The sequence below is a fragment of the Somniosus microcephalus genome, chromosome 6, assembly GCF_052327205.1.
Source record: "Somniosus microcephalus isolate GS21.2 chromosome 6, FLI_Smic_1.0, whole genome shotgun sequence".
Taxonomy (NCBI): Eukaryota; Metazoa; Chordata; class Chondrichthyes; order Squaliformes; family Somniosidae; genus Somniosus; species Somniosus microcephalus.
Window position 1 is genome coordinate 41,752,345 of NC_140992.1, and position 17,138 is coordinate 41,769,482.

Consider the following 17,138-nt stretch of genomic DNA (forward strand, 5'->3'; position numbering starts at 1 on the left):
GCTACATGCATTTAGATAAAATGCCTTCAACTTTGCCTGTTTAATATTTTTCTGCACTTTGACCCTCTTTACTATTGACCTTTGTTTCTGCTTCCTACTACTGTAGTTTTGCTGACTACTTTTCTAATTTGCACTTCCAGCTTTATTTCTCTCTGTTCTGGGCCCGCACTTAGGTTCCCAGCCCCCTGACAAACTAGTTTAAATCCTTCCCAACAGCACTAACAAAATCCACCCATTCATAAATAGCAAAGCAGAATATCACTGTCCAGTTGTACAAAAATCACAGGGCTATTTTTAGCAGCATAAGGTATCGTAATGAAGGAGAAATGTGCTGAAACAACAAAAGCCTTACATTATAAATGTCATAGATGTTACCATTATACACAACATCACCATATTCAATTTATAGTGTGACCTTTGCTGATTGTTTTTTAAACATTGATTCAGGAATTGAAAGAATATTACCAATATGCATCTATATTTAAACAAATTAAGAAATCAATATGACAATATCATCAGGTGGACCATTATTAACAAACCAAAGATTCTTTTACTTTACAGGTTAGAGATAGTGGCCTAGAAATTCGATTGCACCGTTCCCGTTTCTCAGGCGTGAAATGGGCCGCTAGGGGTCCAATATGGCGGGTGCTGCACTGAACTCGGCACATGCCGGAAGCGCACTGCCCACCATATTGAAACATTGTCCCGTAGGGACCTAGGGCAGAAATTTCATTAGTGCATTTAAATAAGGGTCTTATGCTGGTTGTAGGACCATTTTGTGAAATTGAGCTGCCCGAGTGCCTGACACGACATATGATAAACTTGTGTAGCAAATCATGGTGCAAACTGTCAAAAAGGACTCTGTGGGAGCACTATTTAAAGGGCTGGTTTATCCTATTAGGCTGTTGGTCAACTTCTGAACTTTTTTTTGGCAATTCTCATTTGCACAACTGATTGGGGGTTCTGGGAAGAATGTTTTGCAGCTGCTAGACTCCTTGTCTACTTTCCAAATATTTTAATTCCCTCATAGTTGGTCTGTTAGGTCTGTCTTTGGGGCTGGACAAGGAGGGAGAGCACCAAAGAACATTGGAGCTGGAAGAGGGAGGAGGAGGTGGGCGGGGAGGGTATGCACTGCACTGCACTGCACAGGTGGCTCTACCCACAAAGGGTCTTCAGGTAACACTTTCCATACCTCCACCTGATTCAGGAGGAATGAGGCTGCAGCAACAACTGGAGCCACAAACCAGGGCATTGACAGCATTGCCTGTTAAGGTCACCGTGGCCCTGAATTTCTATGCCACAGGGTTATTCCAGGCTGCAGCAGGTGACAATAGCGACATCTGGTAGTTCACTCTTCACTGCTGCATCAGGGTGGTGACTGAGGCTCTCTACCCGAGCAGGAAGAGCTGCCATTCTTTCCTGATAGACCAAACATAGCACGACGAGAGAGCACTCAGTTTTGCCCACATTGTAGGCTTCCCAAAGGTGCAATGGACCATAGGCTGCACTCACAGCAGCCTGGCATTTTTCTCAACAGAAAGGAATGCCAGCCCCTCAACATCCAGCTCATTTGCAACCACAAGCAGCAGCGGATCGTGCAGGTCTGTGCCCGATTTCATCATGCCAGCAGCCACGATGCCTTCATCTTGTGCCAGTTCTCTATCCTACCTTATTCCAACCTAACCATCAGGTCAGACGTTGGCTACTTGGTGACAAGGGCTATCCCCTCCAGACATGGCTCATGACTCCTGTGGGCAGAGGTGCAGTGCTGGCTTGCAATAAGAGTCGCCACTGGCTGATTTTGTGGCACTGATAAGGGCACTGATGGAGTGGGTGGCGAGGGAGCTTGCTCTCCCTCAGGGATCAGGGTCTCCCTCTTCCTGCTCACTGCCTGAACAAAGACCTTCAATTCTGTGTCTGAGACTCGGGGAGACCTATCTGCAGCTCTTCCAGCCATTTTCCCTAGTTTTATGCCTTTACTGCTGCCTGTAGCCACGGTGCATCTCCCCTTTAAGAAGTGCAGGCTGGATTTAAGTGGCATCAGTGATGCCCAATTTCACGTCCATCCCCCCAAACAGGTGCACAACCAACAAGCAGCATGGGTAGCGCTGGCTGCACGCCTGCCTCATAACAGTAAGTTCCCATGACCATGTGAACCAGTACGTGCAGCTTGCGTCCCGTTGCCCCTGAACGCCTGTTTTCCGGCACGAGTGAAATTCTAGGCCCTTTTTGTTGCACTAAAATCAAGATACATTATATGCTAAATACATAAATCCAATTTCTTTCCAAGAATTATAATATGGAAAATTTTACAAACAATAAAAATCATTAATCGTAAAGTGGCATGGCACTTAATATAACGAGACATGTAATGTAACAAGGAAGCAGAGGAAGTCACCTTAGCTTTTATATCTATTTATTAATAGACATAACAATATATATATTCAAAATATGTTTTTGCTATCAGAGGAATTATAGAATCAATTGCAAAGGACACCAAAAGATTATAATTTAAAGAATATTATGCAACATTTTTTCTTCTTTCTACAACAATCTGAACTCCCGATTTCTCCAGGCGCAGCTTCTTTATCGCCATCTGTCCGTTTGTTGTGAACTGGTTCTGCTCTAACCTATACCAGAGAGAAATATTAGGAGATACTGACAAGCTGTACATCTTGGATATTAGGTAGCTACTCGAGGTCTACTCTTTATTGCTACACTCTACCTCTCCCTACCTTTCTAAATAAAACACCTTTAACTAGCACAAGTGTGGAGTTACAACAGAAATATTATATTAACAGTGAGGCTTCTTTCAGTCTGACTAATTCTACTTTGCTTTTCAAGCAACTGAAACTTTTCTTCACTATTTATAGGATGACTTTAAATTATCAATGTGAGTGATAAATAGGTGGAATTATACTTTTTGAAAAAAATATTGTTGTGGCAATCTAACTATAACTGCATATGCAGTGTGAATGATATGCCTTCTAGGAATATAGGGACGGGATTCAGCCCCTCGAGTCGGTTCTGCCATTCAGTTAGATCATGGCTGATCTGTATCTTAACTCCATCTACCCGGCTTGGTTCCATAACCCTTAATACCCTTGCCTAACAATTGTCAGAAGATTAGCGGACAGCTAATGTTATTCCTATATTTAAAAGGGGAGATACAACAAGTCAAGGGAACTATAGATCAGTTAGCTTAACATCGATGGTAGGAAAGATAATTGGAATCTTTACTCAAAGATGCAATAGAAAAACATCTAGAAATCAAAAATATAATAAAGAGTAGTCAGCACAGATTTCAAAAGGGAACGTCATGCTTGACCAAACTTATTGAATTCTTAGAAGAGGAACAGAAAGAGTAGATGAGGGTAATGTAGATGGCGTAATATATTTGGATTTTCAAAAGGGCTTCATAGACTCATGACTAAGGTCAGAGAATGTGGAGTCAGGAAACAAGTAGCAGAATGGATAGTAAGCTGGGCCCGAAACAGATAACAGAGAGTGTGCTGGCCTCGCTAGATGTGCTCCTATCTAGTTATCCAGCAAGTTAAACACTTATTCAAAATAATTCCTCATGAAGCCGTTTGCTGTTTTGAAGCTTTACTTGAACAAATTTGTGAAACTGTAAACAAAGACAAAGTATGTTTTGTACATAAAACTAAGTGCTATACATTCGATATTACATAAGATATAACATATTTACAACACCAGAATAGACTAATTGTATAACTAACTAACATTTGAACTAACTTCTGTAACTATCAAATATTAACCTTTTATAAACATAGGCCTAGAAATTGGGTTGGGGCGCCAAAGTGGCGCAAAAGTCGCCTGAGCGCAGGATTTAGCGCAGCGATCGGAGTGATACCGATCGCCAGACATTCAGTTTCATTGCCCCTCGAGGGAGACGGGGCGACGCTCGAAGCACTCCACATCCCTCTTAGGGTGCTGAAACTGATTATCGCAGCGCAACGTGCCGCAGCGCCACATGCTGCAGCACGGCATGCTGCGGTACTGCAGGCCTTCCTCCCACTGTTAAGGGGGAGGTGCCTGCAACAGCGCGATCCCCGATCGCGAGTGCCGGCAATTGAGCCCGGCACCAAGGAGAAGTGCTGGGCTCTCGGGAAACAGCCGGCAATGCCGTGGGGGGGGGGTTGGAGGCCGGGGACGGAGGTGCTGGCAGGCGGCCGTCGAAAAAGCGGCCGCCCCGCACCTCCACCTTAACTTGCGCCGCTGCCGGCACAGTAAGGCCCCGTGGACCGGGCACGGGTAGCGAGTGGCGCAACTGCGGCATTTGCTAACAAATATCGCGAACGGGGCATGAATGGGGCGCTGCGCACACCGATGACATCATCGGTGGCAGCGCAGCGCAAATGCCTAACGCCACCATTAGCACCCCTACTGAATATCGCTGGAGACACAGCCAGTGGTGCTACAGCCACTGACTGCCTCTTTAGGCGCTAACAGGTGGCGCTACTCACCCAATTTCTCCCCCATAGTGTTATCAAAACACTACACTGACAAAGTTACTATCATGCTAATAGACAAAGATACTCACAGATATTGTGCCTGGCCTAACATAGAAGATCAGATTACATTGGATTGCAAATCCCTCATGGAGTTCTCCATTACTCAAGCCAGGTTCTTCCTGGAATTCCACTTCCTGGGATTCTACTTCCTGGGATTCTACTTCTTGGGTCGCACAGGAAGAAAGGTAGAAAGGTCAAATGACCTCTCACACAGGAAGAAAGGTAGAAAGGTCAAATGACCTCTCACACACAAACACTGCTAACACATAACCACCACCAGATGGTGCTATCTGCATGGAAAATATCCATAATGTCCAGAACACTCCCCGTCTGGGGTCGTTAATAACTCCACATAGTCCGAACACTACTTGTCACTAGAGTCCTCTGGCGACAAAAGAAGAACCACCTCAAAGACGGTCCGTCGGTGTCGATGATAGGATGCACCTTCCATAGACTGCTGTGAGGGGGTAGGTTGCATTCTGCTGCTATGCATAGTTCCAATCTGGGTATGGTGAGGTCTGGCTGGGGCGCCAACTTGCCCCTATCAAAGATGAAGCTGATTTTGCTTTGTCCATCTTGAGTGGTGACCTTCAGACAAGCCACACTTGCAATGGCCTTAGTGGATGCGTCTGCAAAGACACAAAGCTCTTTGAATTGGGCATTTAAGAGAGAGAAAGACATATAGCAGCGAGGTATTTGGATCTCCTGTAAGTCTTGGAGTGAGTCTCTCCATCTGCCCCACTCTGCTTCCATCTCTTCAGGGAGAGGTGAATCCCACTCTTCAGCGCGTGTGGAGAGTTCCCTGAGGAGCAGCCTGCCTTGTATGGTGACAGGGGCTAAGAAGCCGAGAGGGTCATATAGGCTGTTGACTGTAGAGAGCACTCCTCTACATGTGAAGGGTTTCTTGTCATCTAAGACTTGGAACGTGAACGTGTCTGTTGCTATGTTCCAAGACACTCCTATGCTACACTGCAGGGGGAGGTCATCAGTGAAGAGGTCTAGGTCCTTGACGTCCTTAGCACGATCTTCAGGGGGGAATGCCTCCATCACTGCTGGTCTGTTAGAGGCTATCTTGTGCAGCCTGAGGTTGGATAGTGCAAGTAGTTCCTGGGCTCATCCGAGGGCACTGATGGCTTCTGCTCTGGTCGGGAATGATTTCAGTGCGTCGTCGACATAGAACTCTCATTCGAGGAACCCTCTCACATCACTGCCAAAGTCGTCGTCTCCTTCCTTGGCAGCCCTCCTCAGTCCATATATGGCGACAGCAGGGGACGGGCTATTCCCGAAGACATGGGCACGCATTCTGTAGTCCACAATGTCTCTATTGGGGTTATTGTCCCAATACCACAGGAAGCGGAGGAAGTCTCTGTGGTCTTATCTCACCACAAAGCAATGAAACATGTGCTGGATTACGGCAGTGATGGTGACGGGCTCTTTCCTGAACCTCATGAGTACTCCCAAGAGGCTGTTGTTAAGATCGGGCCCTGTGAGGAGTACGTCGTTGAGAGAGACTCCCTGACATGGTGCACTGGAGTCAAACACCACGCGGATCTGTTCCGGCTTTTTGGGGTGATAGACTCCGAAGGAAGGGAGGTACCAACACTCTTGGCCTTCCTGAAGTGGAGGAGCTATCTCTGCATGATTGTTGACAAGCATTTTCTTTACAAATTCTAGGAGGTGCGCTTTCATCTTTGGTTTCTTCTCTAGTGTGCGATGTCCTACAGGGTACACATAAACGAGGCATATCTTGGAGCATGCTCTTGCGCTCACTCCTTCTCCACAAATCTCGGTGCACCTGGATGTAATCTCCGGACCGGCAGCTCCCTCTCTCTCCCCACCGTGCTCTGACGCGGGAGGAGGCGACTCTGACTTCCGAGGAGCTGGGCCTGGGTGGAGTGCTGAAATGTGCCGATCACTTTCGCAATCTGTGCATTTTGCATCTACCTTGCAGTTCTTGGCGAGATGGCTCGTGGAAGAGCAGCACTTGAAACATATCAAGTTCTCTTTAAGATATTGTTTCCGATCTTCCAGGGACATCTCCCTGAAGCCTCTGCACTTCTTTAAAGGATGGGGCTTGTTGTGGATAGGGCATTGTTTGCTTATATCCTCAGGTTTCTTCTCAATCTTTATTTTCTCAGTTGAGGACACTTGCATTTTGTGGACAGATATTGGTGTCTTTCCATGTCTGTCAAACTTGTCTCTTCTGGCAAGTGCTGGGTGGGAGGAGAAGAGGTTGAAGCTGGGGTCGTTCCTGGCTTTGGCTTCTTTACGGATGAATTTGGCGAACGCAGAGAATGGTGGGAAGGCCACATTGTGCTTTAGCTTGACCTCTGATCCAAACGTTATCCACTTCTCCTGCAGGTTAGATGGAAGCTTCTCAACGATGGGACTTACCCCTCTGGAAGTGTTTAAGTACGATAGACTGGGTAGGTAGCCGTCCTGCTTTGCGGCTTCGAGTTCCGACAGCAGATCTCCAAGGTCGCGGAGCTTCTGGGGTTCCTTACTCATCAACCTCGGAAAGTTCTCCAACCTGTCAAAGAGAGCCCTTTCAATGGCTTCGGGCGAGCCATAGCTTTCTTCCAGCCTCGCCCAAGCCATCTTCAACCCCTCTGGCAGACGTCCCACACTGGCCGCTTTTATCCTGCATGCCTGTCCGGCGGACTCTGGGCCGAGCCATTTCATAAGGAGGCTGAGCTCTTCTCCTGCCGACAGGTCTAAGCCTGATATGGCATCGTGGAAGCAGGACTTCCAAGCCCGATAATTCTCCGGCCTGTCATCAAACTTGGTTAACCCTGTAGTCACCAGCTGGGTGCGTGCCAGGTATTTGGCAAGGTCGTAGGTGCTGGGACCTGTGCCAGGGTTGCCTTGGCTAGGAGCTCTGTTGGGGATCTCAAGGAACCGAGAGGGGGTTTGCTGCTGACTTTCTCTATTCAACGTTCTATTCCTCTGCATCGTGTCTTCCGTTCTGCTGGGGGAGACTCTACGGCTTGAGGCACGCCGTCTGCTTTGACCTTGGTTGGCAACTTGGGGCATGTTATATGAAGTGCTTGCGCCTGTAGAGATCTGTGGGCCTTCATCCCTTTCTCTTGTAAACTGTATGTCGGCATGGTCACTCACGTAATCTATGGTGCGCTGTCGTGGACTCTGCCACGAAACGGGAATTAAAGGTTTGTAAGCTGTCTCGGGATCAGCTCTCTCCAAAATTGCCTTGAATACTTGTGTCTCAGCTACTGCAGCATCTATCTCTTTTTGTTGCTGCAGAGCGTCTAATGTGGCTTGGAGACGGGCCTGTTCAGCCTGTCGTTCAACCTGGTGACTGGCCAGGTCAGCTTGGTGTCGGGCCTGTTCAGCTTGGCGTTCAAGTTGGTGACGGGCCTGTTCGGCTTGGAGTCCGGCCTGTTCAGCTTGGAATTGAGCCTGCTCAGCTTGGAGTCGGGCCTGCTCAGCTTGGGGTTCAGCTTGGAGACGGGCCTGTCTTTCTTTTATTTCTATTTCACTCTTCGCATGCGCAGCTCTGGCTTGAGCTGCTACTAGCTTAGCCCCTGCTCTAGCGATGGCCACGCTTACTCTAGAACCACCTGATGACCGTGAACCAGCTTGCGATCTGACGTAACCGGAGCTTATAGACCGATTGTCACCTTCTACAATTTCGTCTGCCTGTTTAAGGCCTTCTACTCACTGTAAAGCACTTTCGTTATCATCTTCTGACATGTTGATGTGAGGTGGGTGTGCTCTATGAGATTAAGGCTCACACTGGGTTCCTCCTGCTCCGCTCTTCACAGCTAGCCATATTGCTATCTTTTCACTGTACTGGCCTCGCTAGACGTGCTCCTATCTAGTTATCCAGCAAGTTAAACACTTATTCAAAATAATTCCTCGTGAAGCCGTTTGCTGTTTTGAAGCTTTACTTGAACAAATTTGTGAAACTGTAAACAAAGACAAAGTATGTTTTGTACATAAAACTAAGTACTATACATTCGATATTACATAAGATATAACATATTTACAACAGTAGAATAGATTAATTGTATAACTAACTAACATTTGGACTAACCTCTGTAACTATCAAATATTAACCTTTTATAAACATAGTGTTATCAAAATACTACACTGACAAAGTTACTATCATGCTAATAGACAAAGATACTCACAGATATTGCACCTGGCCTAACATAGAAGATCAGATTACATTGGATTGCAAATCCCTCATGGAATTCTCCATTACTCAAGCCAAGTTCTTCCTGGAATTCCACTTCCTGGGATTCTACTTCCTGGGTCGCACAGGAAGAAAGGTAGAAAGGTCAAATGACCTCTCACACAGGAAGAAAGGTAGAAAGGTCAAATGACCTCTCACACACAAACACTGCTAACACATAACCACCACCAGAGGGTGCTATCTGCATGTAAAATGTCCATAACGTCCAGAACAAAGAGTTGGGGTTAAGGGCAGCTACTCAGATGGCAAAAGTGGTGTTCCATGGAAACCACTGTTGTTCACAATTTGCATTAATGATTTGGACTTGGGAATCGGAAGTACAATTTCTAAATTTACGACGACACCAAATTGGGGGGTGTAGTTAATACAAAAGAAGATTATGACAAAATACAGGAAGACATTAATAAACTTGCAGAATGGTCATTTAATTGGCAAATTAATTTCAATATAGATAAGTGTGAGGGGGTGCATTTTGGAATAAGAATAAGGAAACCACATACTGCTTGGATAATAAGAGTCTGAATGGAGTAGAGGTGCAAAGGGATCCAGAGGTACAGATACATAAATCACTAAAAGTAGCGATGGAGGTTAATAAGGCCATAAAAAATGCAAGCCAAGCACTGGGGTTCATTTCTAGAGGGATAGAATTAAAAAGCGGGGAAGTCATGTTAAACTTGAATAGAACTTTGATTAGACTACACTTGGAATACTGTGCACAGTTCTGGTCTCCATATTATAAAAAAGATGTAGAGGCTTTGGCGAAGGAACAAAAACGATTTACAAGGATAATACCAGCACTGAGAGGTTATAACTTTCAGGAAATACAGAACAGGCTGGGGCTCTTTTCTCTAGAAAAGAGAAGGCTGAGAGGTGACCTGGTGGAGGTCTTTAGAATGATGAAGGGGTTCGATAGGGTTGTTAGAAACTAGGGGTGCCTAAAAATGTATATGGCTACATGAATATTACTATGTTTAAATGATAAGTTTTGTTTTCCTGGAAAGCTTGCATTAGAATTTGAGACAGTCTTTTTAATCAATTAGATTAGGTGAAACATAAACATTCCACACGGGGGCCCATAGGATGGCCCTGCCAGGCTAGTTATCTGTTGTTTGTAAGTTGGGTTTTGCCTTTGTTAATGTAACTTTAATTTGGCCAGTGAAGGCCCAACCTATGTTTCTTCCATTATTACTAATAACCATATTATAATCTCTGCAGATAGAATTTGGAGTTTGTTTAGCAGAACTGCTTGTGAAGATAATTAAAAGTTAATTAGGAAAAGACATAGAATGAATGGATTTTGAGGAGGCTAAGATATCCATCTTAGAATGGGCCATTTGCTAGATGAAGGTGAGATAGCGACTGGCTAATGTATGACAGCTCTGGCTGGGGCCATGATTAAGAGGGACAGGGCCGGGCCTTGTACTTGCTGGGTTAAGGAGGATAGAGTCAAGAGAGATATGGAAGAATCTTCAAAATGTAAAAACAGGAAAGATAAATTGGATGAAGTAATGAGACTCTCTTTTGGGGAGGGCTTTCATCCAAGAACCAAGACAAAGAACTTGAGCTGTCATTGGTTGATGAAGTTTTAGAGGAACATCTACAGGTTAAATGGTCTTGTCAATAACTTGGCCTCAGACAACCCCTAAAAAGAGAATAAAAAGTGACACCCCAAGGGCTTGCCCACAGAGATGGTGGAGGGGAGAGCCGAACAAAAGTTGCAAAGAGAAGTTGGGCTGGTCGAACACTCTTTTGAGAGTGAACCCGCGCTCACCATTGTAGGTTCTAGAGAGAGAGAGAGAGAGAGGCCGGAAGCCAGAGAACTGTTCACGCATGCCAGCCGTCTGTCTGACCGGGTCCGGTACCAGCTGCTTGTCATGGTCAGATGTTTTTGCTGTTAGTGTGTTATATTCCATCCTAAACTCTGATTAAACACAATATGCCCACCATATTGTTTTGCACTCGATCCTGTTTACCAGAGATACGTGAATCTCTACAAATTGGCGAACCAGCCAGGAGTGCAACAGGGTTGTTGTGATTGAAATGAGTTGAGGACAGGTTTGGTCTATAATGGTACTAGGCATTCTTATCGGGTTGTAAAGTAAAAATGAAATGGCAGATGCGTATTTTAGAGAAAAGATTGCGAACAGTCTTTCGGATAAGTTAGGGGCTCTGGGGGCCCAAGCATTAATTGGAATAGTGCAGGGTGATGAGAAGAGTGAGAAGAATTACTCTGAGATTTGGGGCGAGATAGCATCCCAGGTGGGTGTGAAGAAATGTAAAGTTAAGGAAGCCAGAAATAGGCTGGCTTACGCGGCCCACCTGTCTGCTGTTCGCTTAGGAGGTGAAGTTGTTCTCCTGAAAGAGAAAAATGCACAACTTGAAAGAGACCTACAGGACTGACAAGGCCAACATACCACAGTCCGTGCCCTTCTCCATCAAGAGCAAGCCTTGGCAGATGAGGCACGACTTGCCTCAAGACACCACCATCAGGTGTTTGAGGATAACAAGGCTTTAAAAATAAAAAATGAATCCCTGATCTCACAACTTGAGGACGCCAGGGGAGCCTTGAGAGAATTACTTGGAAAAACCTCCTCTGGTGAGCACTGACCATGCTCATTGCGAATTAAAAATTATGGAATTGAAGGGAAAGCCGGGGAGACAAACAGCTGCTGTTGCGGCCATTAGTCGCCTTAAACCAGGGGATCCCGCTATTAACTGGGATGATCTAACAAGAAAAGCCCAGTGCAATAATAACCCCATCTGCCAAAATAGTCCCTCACCCTCTGCGCCTCTGCCTCCCTATCCAGGACAAACTGCCCTGGTAGAAACCAAGCAGGTTAATATAGTCACTACTACCACCCAATTTGGTGACCCTACACCCTCGGATGATGAATTCGATAATGATACCTCTTCTGTAGCCTACAACCTGCCCCCAAATATGGAAGGAATTACTACTACCAGTAGAAGTTTGACCCCGGCGGAGTGCAAAGCACTAGCTGAAGAAATGGGGCCAATAAACTGAGGGACGAACCCAGTCACCCTAACAAGTGCTTGGGGTACATTCCGTCACTGTCACCCTGAGTTAGAGTTGACGGACTTAAAACAAGTTCTGTTGTCATGCATTTCATGGAAACTCAAGTTATCACTTTCACGGGAAATCTATGATAAAAGTAAGGGGTGGTTGGATGTTATAGATTCAGTTTGTTCCCGTTTGGGTATGGACTCGGTTAATTTCACCCACATTGCTGGGGACGTCCAGGAAGAGGCCAACGAGCATCCCGTAGCCTTTGCAAATCGATTGGATGATTTGTACAACGTTTTGTCTGTTTCTCGTAGCGGAGATGTGCTCTCAGACTCACGGCCGCAGTGATGGTTAAAGGCCTCCACGGTGACCATGTCTTCCCCTGTCCTGGTACGGGGAGGACGGACGACCCTTTGTCTGGGCCACTGATCATGGAGGCTGCCACCATGTTATGCTTGTGGATTCCGGTTCTGCCGTGACTATTTTACATGACCCCGCTCGCTTTTCCCATTTTGGCACCGCTCTAAACCTTTCTGGCTTTAATGCTTCTACTCAGTTAGCTAATCAGGGATTGAGCTCCACAGTCTTGTCCGTCGATGGGAATTCCGTCGATGTACCCTCTCCTATATATATGGCCACCCATGACCAGAAAGGTATCCTTGGAAGTGACACGCTGCATTAAACACTGTGCTGTCCTCGACTATGCTAATGATTGTCTTTGGTGGCACTTTAATGAGGGACCACCGACACCTATTTCAGATGCCCATTCAGTATATGCAATTAAAAAACCTGAGGATTTCGCCCTTCTCAGTACTGAAGAGCCCATGGTCAATACATTAATTCATAAATTTTCAGAGGTTTTTGCTAAGTCCAAACATGATTGTGGTAGAATGTCAGGGGATGAGGAGATTAATGGACCCTTCCACCCTCCTGTTAAGTTTTACTCTCAGTTGGAATGGAATACTGCTTACGTTCGGTCTGCTATCGATTCATTGTTAAAGCAGGGTGTTATCCGCACTGGCACTTTTACCACTAATTCTCCAACCTGGCCAGTTAAGAAACCAGATGATGGCTGGCGTCTAACAATTGATTATAGCAAGCTTAATTCGGTAACCCCAGCTTGCGCCCCTGTTGTTCAGGAGACCCCCACTCTCCTGTCTCAGATTCCATCAGGTAGCTGCTACTTCTCCACCTTTGACATTTCAAATGGCTTCTGGAGTATCCCTGTTAAGTCAGAGGATCAGCACAAGTTTGCCTTCACTTTTGAAGATCAAAGTTATACTTGGACATGTTTACCTCAAGGCTTTCACAACGCCCCAACTATATTCCACAAACGGATGGTTCAGGCACTGAAACCTTTTTCGAGACCCGACTGCCTGCTGCAGTATGTTGATGACCTTTTGCTTGCAACGCCTGACAAAAAGACTCATATTAAATTAATGGAAGAGCTATTATTAACCCCAAAATATACACTGTTACAGCCAAAAGTGACATTTTTAGGGGTTTCTGTGGGACAAAAGGGACTCAGCCCTGACCAGCATAAGATTGAGGTGATTCAGCTGTTTACCAGAGATACGTGAACCTCTACACTCCTTCCCATTATACTATACACTCAGCAGTATAATAGCTCCTCAAATTTTTCTTAATTCTAACCAAATAGATTCTGGTTTTGCACCCTTAGGGGCATCATCCCTTTCTAGTGCTGTAACAATATCTTTGATCAATAATGTCATCCCCTATCTTTTTTTCCTTCTTTATCTTTCCTGAATAGATTGTAGCCAGGAATATTAAGTGTCCATTCCTCCCCTTGTTTGAGCCAGGTCTCCGTCATTGCCATCATATCCTAATCCCATGTGGCTACCTTTACCTGTAACTCACCAACCTTATTTACCACGCTCGGGTCCATTTACACAGATGCTCCCTAAACCCATCTTGGCCTGCCTCACATTTCCCCCTGTCTATTCTAATGCTGTTTGTCTCTCCCAATCCTCTGTGCACCTTGTATCTCCTCTCTAATGCTTCACCCTGTTCCCCACACCACCTGCCTACAAAATTCATTTAAAACCCTCCCCCCACAGCAGTTCTTTGTGATTATCAATAAGGACATGTGCAGCTAACCTGCCAATCAATACATTCCTCAGCCTTTTGCCTCCACCTCCTTGCAGACTAGCACAGGGATCCTGTGCAGTATCAGCCAAAGTGCTGCCCACACGTGTATCAATCAAACGATCACTGTGGCATGCACTTTCATCTCTTTTCCCATGGAAGGAACAGCAGAATGATATGGGCCAGGAATTTCCTTGGAGCTGTTCCTGCACCCGTACTGTAACTTCCCCAGAGGTGTAGTGGAAACTCTACAAACGGGGTTTCCTCGACACTTCTGGTGAAACTTCGGCAGCGGAGTGAGAGCAGCTCTGAGGAAGTTCATGACCGTAGTTGTCCAATGTTGCCACACTGTTGTATTACCCTAAATAGAAGGATGATTGATTTTTTTCTTTTGCTGGCAGCCATATGACTGTCCTGTAGTCCATCTTGTGAGTCAGTGAGTAATCATACATTATCCAGGTAGGTTGTGTTACAGTGATTTTATGTGTGAAGCTCTTGAAATTGTGATTGTATCAGGAGCATCAGTTGGAAGTTGCCACTTGAATTTACATCCTGCTGGAGTATATCATACATGGCAATCAAAGAACTGGGTGGGCAGACTGGTCAATGGGTGGACTGGCAGACGGACTAACTAACGGACTGACTGACTGACTGACGGATTGATTGACTGATGGATTGACTGACGGATTGACTGACGGATTGACTGACGGATGGATTCACATTCAACAGTGTAGCACTCACTCAGTACTGCATTAAAGTGCAAGCCTTGATTAAGTGGTGGAGCAAGTAAATGTTCAAGGTGGTGGATGGGGTGCCAATCAAATGGGCTGCTTTGTCTTGGATAGTGTCGAGCTTCTTGAGTGTTGCTGGAGCTGCACTCATCCAGGCAAGTGGAGAGTATTCCATCAGACTCCTAAGTTGTGCCTTGTAGATGGTGGAAAGGCTTTGGGGAGTCAGGAGGTGAGACACTCGCCGCAGAATACCTAGCCTCTAACCTGCTCTTGCTGCCACAGTATTTATGTGGCTGGTCCAGTTAAGTTTTTGGTCAATGGTGACACCCAGGATGTTGATGGTGGTGGATTTGGCGATGGTAATGTCATTGAATGTCAAGGGGCGGTGGTTAGACTCTCACTTGGTGGAGATAGTCAATGCCTGGCACTTGTGTGGTGCGAATGTTACCTGCCACTTATTAGCCCAAGTCTTATGTCATCCAGGTCTTGCTGCATGCGGACATGGGCTGCTTCATTATCTGAGGAGTTGTGAATGGCACTGAACACTGTACAATCATCAGCAAACATCCCCACTTCTGACCTTATGATGGAGGGAAGGTCATCGATGAAGCAGCTAAAGATGGTTGGGCCGAGGACACTGCCCTGAGGAACTCCTGCAGTGATGTCCTGGGGCTGTGATGATTGATCTCCAACCACCACAACCATCTTTCTTTGTGCTAGGTATGATTCCAGCCAGTGGAGAGTTTTCCCCCCTATTCCCATTGACTTCAGTTTTACCAGGGCTCCTCGATGCTACACTCGGTCAAATGCTGCCTTGATGTCAAGGGGAGCCACTCTCACTTCACCTCTGGAATGCAGCTCTGTTGTGCATGTTTGGACAAAGGCTGTACTGAGGTCTGGGGCTGAGTGGTCCTGACGGAAGCCTAAACTGAGCATCAGTGAGCAGGTTATTGGTGAGTAAGTGCTGCTTGATAGCACTGTTGATGACACCTTCCATCACTTTGCTGATGATTCAGAGTAGACTGATGGGGTGGTAATTGGCTGGATTAGATTTGTCCTGCTTTTTGTGGACAGGACATACCTGGGCAGTTTTCCACATTGTCAGATAGATGCCAGTGTTATAGCAGTACTGGAACAGCTTGGCTAGAGGCACAGCTTGTTCTGGAGCATAAGTCTTCAACACGACAGTCAGGATGTTGTTGGGGCCCACAGCTTTTGCTGTATACAGTGCACTCAGCCGTTTCTTGATAGCACATGGAGTGAATCAAATTGTCTGAAGACTGGCTTCTGTGGTGGTGGGGACCTTAGGAGGAGGCCGATATGGATCATCCACTCGGCCCTTCTGGCTGAAGATGGTTGCAAATGCTCCAACTTTGTCTTCTGCACTCACGTGCTGGGCTCCACCATCATTGAGGATGGGGATATTCATGGAGCCTCCTCCTCCCGTTAGTTGTTTATTGGTCCACCACCATTCACGAATGGATGTGGCAGGACTGCAGAGCGTGGATCTGATCCGTTGATTGTGGGATCGCTTAGCTCTGTCTATAGCATGCTGCTTCCACTTTTTAGCATGCATGTAGTCCTGTGTTGCAGCTTCCCCAGGTTGGCACCGCATTTTTAGGTACACCTGGTGCTGCTCCTGGCATGCTCTTCTACACTCCTTATTTAACCAGGGTTGGTCCCCTGGCTTGATGGTACTGGTAGAGTGAGGGATATGCCGGGCCATGAGGTTACACATTGTGGTGGAATACAATTATGCTGCTGCTGATGGCCCACAGCACCTCATGGATGCCCAGTTTTGAGCTGCTAGCTTTGTTCGGAATCTATCCCATTTAGCATGGTGGTAGTGCCACACAACACAATGGAGGGTGTCCTCAGTGTGAAGATGGGACTTTGTCTCCACAAAGTCACTGCTACCAACGCGGTCATGGACAGTTGCATCTGTGACAGGTAGATTGGCGAGGACGAGGTCAAGTAGGTTTTTCACTCGTGTTGATTCCCTCACTACCTGTCGCAGGCTCAGACTGGCAGCTATATCCTTCAGGACCCGGCCAGCTCGGTCAGTAGTGGTGCTAACCAGCCACTCTTGGTGATGGACATTGAAGTTCCCTACCCAGAGTACATTCTGTGCCCTTGCTACTCTCAGTGCTTCTTCCAAGTGGTGTTCAACATGGAGGAGTATTTATTCATCTGCTGAAGGAGGGTGGTAGGTGGTAATCAGCAGGAGGTTTCCTTGCCCATGCTTCACCTGAAGCCCTGAGACTTCATGGGGTCCGGAGTCAATGTTGAGGACTCCCAGGGCCACTCCTTCCTGACTGTATACCACTGTGCTGCCACCCCTGGTGGGTCTGTCCTGCTGGTGGGAGAGGACATACCCAGGGATGGTGATGGAGGAGTTTGGGACATAGGCTGAAAGTTATGATTCTGTGAGTATGACTATGTTAGGCTGTTGCTTGACTAGTCTGTGGGACAGCTCTCCCAGTTTTGGCACATGTCCCCAGATGTTGGTGAGGAGGAATTTGCAGGGT